At 44.9% G+C, this 8263-nt stretch overlaps 1 pseudogene; it reads left to right on the forward strand.

Annotated features, from left to right (window-relative positions):
- Positions 1-7354, forward strand: part of LOC124009823 — a 52671-nt pseudogene extending 45317 nt beyond the window's left edge.
- Positions 7355-8263: the final 909 nt, after the last annotated feature.

The following is an 8263-nucleotide window of genomic DNA, read 5'->3' on the forward strand; positions in this document are numbered from 1 at the left end:
ATTTGCCCACAGTAGCTTGATTCAATATCAGTCCCTTAAGGAAGTTTTCTCTCCTCTTCCCTCTAAACTTTGCCTGCTTCTCTGCCTCCCCCTCCTGCTGTGTCCAGGCCTGGGCTCCAGGTTTGAGCAGCTGAAGATGGAGGTGAGGAAAGGCTCCATGGTGAACGTGAACCCCACCAACACACGCCCCCACAGCGACACCCCCGAGATCCGCAAGTACAAGAAGAGGTTCAACTCTGAGATCCTCTGTGCTGCTCTCTGGGGTGAGACAGACGGCATGCTGGTCTAAGCTATAGCCAACACTGTAATCGTGTTATTCCATCCACCATGAGCATCTTTTACATATTTCCTGTAGGTCCTGATTGTTTGCATTTTGAGAATATTTGTATCTGTGTGTGATTCCCAGGTGTGAACCTGCTGGTGGGGACTGAGAACGGTCTGAAGCTGCTGGACCGTAGTGGTCAGGGGAAGGTCTACCCCCTCATCAATTCCCGCAGGTTTCAACAAATGGATGTCCTGGAGGGACTGAACCTGCTCATCACCATATCAGGTGATTAGTACTGCTCAGCACTTGAACAACACTCTGCGCTCACCTGGGGTCCGTTCAGGATTGTCACAAAATCTTCAGATAGAATCTGTTAGCTCTACATTTGGCGTTTTTATCTGCAAAGTTCTGAACGTTTCATTTCAACTGAATAGACCCGTGGCTAGTTAAGAATCATATCACCTCCACCTTACCTGACACCATAGACCTACTTCAATTTGCTTAAGCTCATCATTAAGCTAGAGGCCCTGGGTCTCAACCCCTCCCTGTGCAACTGGGTCTTGGACTTCCTGACGGGCCATCCCCAGATGGTGAAGGTAGGAAACAACACCTCCACTTCACTGATCCTCAACACGGGCCCCCTCCTGTACTCCCTGTTCACCCATGACTGCGTGGCCATGCACGCCTCTAACTCAATCATCAAGTTTGCAGACGACACAACCATAGTAGGCCTGATTACCAACCATGACGAGACCGTCTACAGGGAGGAGATGCCCTGGCAGAGTGGTGCCAGGAAAATAACCTCTCCATCAATGTCAACAAAGTGAAGGAGCTGATCATGGATTTCAGGAAACAGCAGAGGGAGCACCCCCCTCTCCACATCGTCAGGACCGCAGTGGAGAAGGTGGAAAGCTTCAAGTTCTTTGGCGTACACGTCACTGACGATCTGAAATGGTCCACCCACACAGACTTGTGTGGCGCAACGGTGCCTCTACAACCTCAGAGGAGGCTGAATGAATTTAGCTTGGCTCCTAAGACCCTCACAAACTTTTAGAGATGCACCATTGAGATCGTCCTATCGGGCTGTATCATCACTTGGTATGGAAACTGCACCACCCACAACCGCAGGGCTCTCCAGAGGGTGGTGCAGTCTGCACAACGCATCACAGGGGGCAACTACCTGCCCTCCAGGACACCTACAGCACCCGATGTCACAGGAAGGCCAAAAAGATCATCAAGGACATCAACCACCCGAGCCACGGCCTGTTCACCCCGCTATCATCCAGAAGGCGAGGTCAGTACAGGTGCACAAAGCTGGGACTGAGAGACAGAAGCTGTTTTTCAATCTCAAGGCCATCAGACTGTTAAATAGTCATCACTACCACACGGTTACTCAACCCTGCTCCTTAGAGGCTGCTGCCCTATGTATATAAACATGGAATCACTGGTCACTTCAATAATGGAACACTGGTCACTTCAATAATGAAACACTGGTCACTTGAATAATGTTTACATACTGCTTTATTCGTCTCATATGTATATACTGTATTTTAGTCAATGCCACTGACATTGCTCGTCCTAATATTTATATATTTCTTAATTCCATTATTTTACATTTAGATGTGTGTGTATTGTTGTGAATTGTTAGATATTACTGCACTGTTAGAGCTGTTTCACGACACCCGCAATAACATCTGCTAAGTATGTGTATGTGACCAATAAAATTAGATTTGATTTGACAAGGACCTGTGCATCACAAACTCCATCTGTTGCTACTCAGCCCCTTTTCTTATCCACTATATAACCTCTTCCTCTGTGTCTGTGTGTGTGTGTGTGTGTGTGTGTGTGTGTGTGTGTGTGTGTGTGTGTGTGTGTGTGTGTGTGTGTGTGTGTGTGTGTGTGTGTGTGTGTGTGTGTGTGTGTGTGTGTGTGTGTGTGTGTGTGTGTGTGTGTGTGTGTGTGTGTGTGTGTGTGTGTGTCTCAGGTAAGAAGAACAAGGTGCGTGTGTACTACCTGGCCTGGCTGAGGAACAAGATCCTCCACAATGACCCGGAGGTGGAGAAGAAGCAGGGCTGGACCACTGTAGGGGAGATGGAGGGATGTGTCCACTACAAAGTGGGTGAGTAAAGGAAGGGAGGAGACTGAGTAACCGTGATGTGTATCTATTATCAATGCATTTTCCAACCATGTATATTTACACAAATGTTTTTTTGCCTTTTTGGTAGTGTTTAATTGTGGTAATATATAAAGGCTCTAATCCCGCTTTGTTGTTTGTGTCTAGTGAAATATGAGAGGATCAAGTTCTTGGTGATAGCTATGAAGAATGCGGTGGAGGTATATGCCTGGGCACCCAAGCCTTATCACAAATTCATGGCCTTCAAGGTAGGTCTCACTTTTCCTGCCTTATTGTTCTGAGTGCCAGGTGTTCTATTTCCCCTCAGCCAGTCAACCAGAACAACATTCAAACCCCCTTATGTTCTCCCTCTTTCTCCTCTCGCTTTCCATCTCCCATCTCTCTCTCTCTCCCTCTACTCTCCTCTAGTCCTTTGGTGACCTGCCCCACAGGCCCCAGTTGGTAGACCTCACAGTGGAGGAAGGTCAGAGGTTGAAAGTCATCTATGGCTCCATTGCTGGCTTCCACGCCATCGACGTTGACTCTGGGAACAACTATGACATCTACATCCCAGTGCATGTAAGTGGATAAGTTTCTAGTGACACCACACACGGATAATATATATATATGTATATATATGCAATTTAGCAGACGCTTTTATCCAAAGCGACTTACAGTCATGTGTGCATACATTCTATGTATGGGTGGTCCCGGGGATCGAACCCACTACCCTGGCGTTACAAGCGCCATGCTCTACCAACTGAGCTACAGAAGGACCATAAACAGGGCCAGACAGAAACTATGGGGGCAGAATATCCTTAAGCCCCCACAAGTTCTTCCAAATTAGATTAGAATACATTCATACCTAAAATAGCTACAGAACATGAATAATAACCTGTTTTATTGATTAGATGCCCAAACTTGACAGGTATTGATGTAAAAACCTCCTCCACAGTTTTCACCCACTTCTTGCTTGCTATACATTTTTGTCACTTCACAGCAGTGTGGAAGTACTGGAGCCCAATTTTTCATGACTTCTGACTCGACCATTGGTGACTGACTCGCCTTTTTGTGACTTGTATTTTCATTTGGACTGAGTATGCTACTAGGATAAGCAGAATATTAGCAGAACTGTGTGCGCAGAGCAGCAAGGCTTCTGTTCTCTAGCAGTGGGAAGGACGCGCCACAGTCTACATCAGCTGGTGAGCTGCTGCGATGCAAGCAATGAGTGTGGGCAGACAGTCAAGGCAGGCTCTGTGTCCCCGTAACCACCAGACTACTATTTAGCTTTGCCTGGTTAAGAAACACCAACTGCTTTATGAAATTGAAAACCATAGTATTGAGTTGAAGAGTAAAACAGTCTAGCTATTTCTCTCTCCCCTTGAGCATAGAAAAGTAGGCTTTTTGAATTTGTCGTCTCACTCTACCCTTCTAATTTCCCCCCTGCAACCTATAGCTAGGTTCTGACTAGTCTTAAGATTTCAATCCGCATTAAAAAACCTACACAAATATCAGTGGGCGATTTACAAAAAAGTAGCTGAGAGCCTGTTACCATTATTGCAAGTAATAGTCTGGTCAATCTGACAGGAGCAATAGCCAATTCCATCTAGAGAACATTCATCCATTACTAACTTGACATAACTATTGAACATTACATTAAAATAAAATGTGTGAGCCTGTGTATGAATTACTTATTTGTTTCATAGTCTATTGCATATTGCAGCCATTTATCACCATTGGGCAACAGGAGGGAAATGCAGATGGTGAAAAGTGTGTGGCACAATGTCAAATATGTAACAGAATAATAAAGATAGATAGAGAAGATCGGAACCACTTCGAACTTCAAAACTCAGACCCAGTGATTCAGACTTGAGCACTTAGACCAGGACTCAAACACTGAGACTCAGACTTCAGCCGTAGGGACTGGTGACTCGGCTATTGGTGATTTGGACTTAGCTGTAGGGACTGGTGACTCGGCTATTGGTGATTTGGACTTAGCCGTAGGGACTGGTGACTCGGCTATTGGTGATTTGGACTTAGCCGTAGGGGACTTGTGACTCGACTATTGGTGATTTGGACTTAGCCGTAGGGACTGGTGACTCGGCTATTGGTGATTTGGACTTAGCCGTAGGGGACTTGTGACTTGGACTTAGCCGTAGGGACTGGTGACTCGGCTATTGGTGATTTGGACTTAGCCGTAGGGACTGGTGACTCGGCTAATGGTGATTTGGACTTAGCCGTAGGGGACTTGTGACTCGACTATTGGTGATTTGGACTTAGCCGTAGGGACTGGTGACTCGACTATTGGTGATTTGGAATTAGCTGTAGGGACTAGTGACTCGACTACAACACTGCTTCATAGACTCTTATTCAGAACGAGAATCAGTTCATTTAACTGTTAGGTCAAAAAATATTATACTCCTTCACTCTGTTTGTCCAGATCCAGTGCCAGATCATGCCCCATGCCATCGTGTTCCTGCCCAGCTCGGACGGCATGGAGATGCTGCTGTGCTACGAGGACGAGGGCGTCTATGTAAACACCTACGGACGCATCATCAAAGATGTGGTGCTTCAGTGGGGCGAGATGCCCACCTCCGTTGGTATGGCACATGTGTACAAACACATACACACTACACTTCCTCTTAAAGTTGCTGTGTTCTGAGTTATCTCCCTCTCTTTCTCTCTGTTCAGCCCATATCTGCTCTAACCAGATCATGGGCTGGGGAGAGAAGGCCATAGAGATCCGTGCTGTAGAGACGGGCCACTTGGACGGAGTCTTCATGCACAAGAGAGCCCAGAGGCTCAAGTTCCTCTGTGAGAGGAATGACAAGGTGGGTCACACACTCACACAAACAGGTACGCGCACACATGGATTCAGAAATGTACCCGATGTATATGTGTGTGGTTGTAATCTTCTGTTTTGCATCTCAGGTGTTCTTTGCTTCGGTGCGCTCCGGGGGCAGCAGCCAGGTCTACTTCATGACCCTGAACAGGAACTGCATCATGAACTGGTGAAACAACATTGTCCCATACAACTATGTCCCGTAGTCAGTCAGTGTATGGAAACCACCAGGCCAAGCGAAAGACACTCAACCCCCCCCCCCCCATACGAGGACAAACCACACAGTCAGACTCAACACAAACACATCACACACATACAGCTCACACAAGCCTACTCTAAATCCATTCCAGCCTAAAGTCTTCACAACAAAGCCTCTCACCTGCCACCTGCTGACTCCCCTAAACTGACTGAGCTCCCTCTGAAATGGTAGCTAACTATGAGACATCACCACAGGATTCTCATGTAATATCATCTCTACTCTACTGTGTATATAAACCTGTCCTGTATTATTGTACCTCAGTCACTTGGTGGACCTGTGTTTAGTCGTAACTACTGTAGTTAGTTCCTTCTTATGTTAAAAACATTCCTTACTGGTGAAATACATTTGGAAGAAGGCAAGATTGAACCAATATAGAAGTCAAGATTGAATTGTAAATAGCCAGTATCTAACATGTTCACATGGAAGAGAACATGGGTAGATTGAAGTCACTGGCAGACCTGTATATTACACCTCCATTTGGGGCGTTACCATGGACCTGATATATACTGTACTGGCACACCCTAGAGGTTTGAAGTATTGTTGCAACACTTCACCATAGAAGCTCACTCACTATGCTAAGCTTCTGATTCCCTATGACATCATTATTCAACTCATTGTTTAAAAATAAGAAGTGTCGTTTGATTAAAACTTGATTTAATGTTTGTTATTTTGATGTTTTTTGGGATGTAGGTTTTTTTTTAAACTCCTAGGAAGATGGACTATCTAGGATGTGAACATACTATTGTTCTATTCCTTAGTAAATCCAGAGAAGTTAAAGAGAACACACTGCTGTGCTCTAGCTATACACCTTCTATTCCTTTTATTATACCCTTGCTACATCTCGGGGATGGGACTTCCTCACCGTTTAGGAGGCTTTCTAACTTGCTTTAGATATTTATACCTTTGTTTCTTGTCAATATCGCTAATATCGCTACAAAGATTTGATATCTGTACGGTTTCTGTATTTGGTATTAGCCTAACTGGTATTCTTACTTTTATCTCTACTGTTATATTGCCGTTATATTGCAATATATATGCTGTTCTAGTGCAGTTCTTGTTCGGAGAAGGGAGTTCAGTTAATTTGTTGTGTGTAAAATATGCCAGTGGAGGGGAGTGAGGTGACTTGTTAAGATGTGGGGGTCGAGGGGTGATGAAGTATGAAGGCTTTGACGTCACAGTAATAAAGAGGACATAGAGGGAGAGATGTAGTTGTAAGAATATTATAATGGAAGTGAGGTTTTCTTCATCTTGCGGATGTTATTCAGTTGAATATAGTTCCCTTTTCTCTTACTAGATCTACTCTGTCCGCAACCGACGTTTTTAATGTATATTATGTTCATTGGTATGGATTTGGGTATGTGTGTTTGTATGCAAAGGTGTGTGAGCGTTTATAGGGATGGGGCTGCAGTGGATAGTACTGAACTATTATTGTGGTTTCAAGCAATAGCTGTGTGGTTCTTGAGCCAGTATTGAACTTCACTGAGTGATGCTTTAGCAGTCCCAGTTTTGTGGCATCTTTGGCTCTGCAATACTGTACTAGAGGACTCAAACTCATTAGGGACTTTTATGTATCATACTAAACTGGTAGTAAGACAAAAATAAGGCAACAAGTTGTTGAATCTATTGGTATTGTTGTTTTCCCTACCAAAATTCACAATACTTCTCTGAACATACTATGAATCTACTTTGATTCTTTAAGAGATCAGGGGAAATGCTTAAGCTGTGGGTATTTTATGTACTTTACTCTAAATGGATTCTATATATTATAAATATATTTAGTATAGAAGCAAATATTATTAACACCTACTCATTCAAGGGTTTTTCTTTATTTTTACTATTTTCTACATTGTAGAATAATAGTGAAGACAAACTATTAAATAATACATATGGAATCATGTAGTAACCAAAATAGTGTTTAAAAAAAATCCAAATATATTTGTAGCCACCCTTTGCATTGATTACAGCTTTGTACACTCTTGGCATTCCCTTGACCAGCTTTACCTTGAATGCTTTTCCAACAGTCTTGAAAGAGTTATGCTGAGCACTTGTTGGCTGCTTTTCCTTCACTCTGCGGTCCAACTCATCCCAAACCATCTCGAATGAGTGGAGGTTGGATGATTGTGGAGGCCAGGTCATCTGATGCAGCACTCCATCACTCTCCCTTTTGGTCAAATTGCCCGGGGGTTTGAACTTGCAACCTTCTGGTTACTAGTCCAACTCTCTACCCACTAGGCTACCCTGCCGCCCCATCTAGTGTGGCCACCAGCTGCATTAAGTACTGCAGTGCATGTCCTCCTCATGGACTGCACCAGATTTGCCAGTTCTTGCTGAGAGATGTTACCCCACCGGGAACCTGCAAGTTCCGGGACATTTCTGGGGGGAATGGCCCTAGCACCTCACCCGCCGATCCAACAGGTCCCAGACGTGCTCAATGGGATTGAGATCCGGGCTCTTCGCTGGCCATGGCAGACCACTGACATTCCTGTCTTGCAAGAATTCACGCACATAAATAGCAGTATGGCTGGTGGCATTGTCATGCTGGAGGATCATGTCAGGATGAGCCTGCAGGAAGGGTACCACATTATGGAGGAGGATCTCTTCCCTGTAACGCACAGCGTTGAGATTGCCTGCAATGACAACGAGCTCGGTCCGATGATGCTTTGACACACCGCCCCAGACCATGACGAACCCTCCACCTCCAAATATATCCTGCTCCAGAGTGCAAGCCTCAGTGTAATGCTCATTCCTTCGACAATAAACGTGAATCCGACCTTCACCCCTGGT

This window comes from Oncorhynchus gorbuscha, linkage group LG02 (assembly GCF_021184085.1).
Source record: "Oncorhynchus gorbuscha isolate QuinsamMale2020 ecotype Even-year linkage group LG02, OgorEven_v1.0, whole genome shotgun sequence".
NCBI lineage: Eukaryota > Metazoa > Chordata > Actinopteri > Salmoniformes > Salmonidae > Oncorhynchus > Oncorhynchus gorbuscha.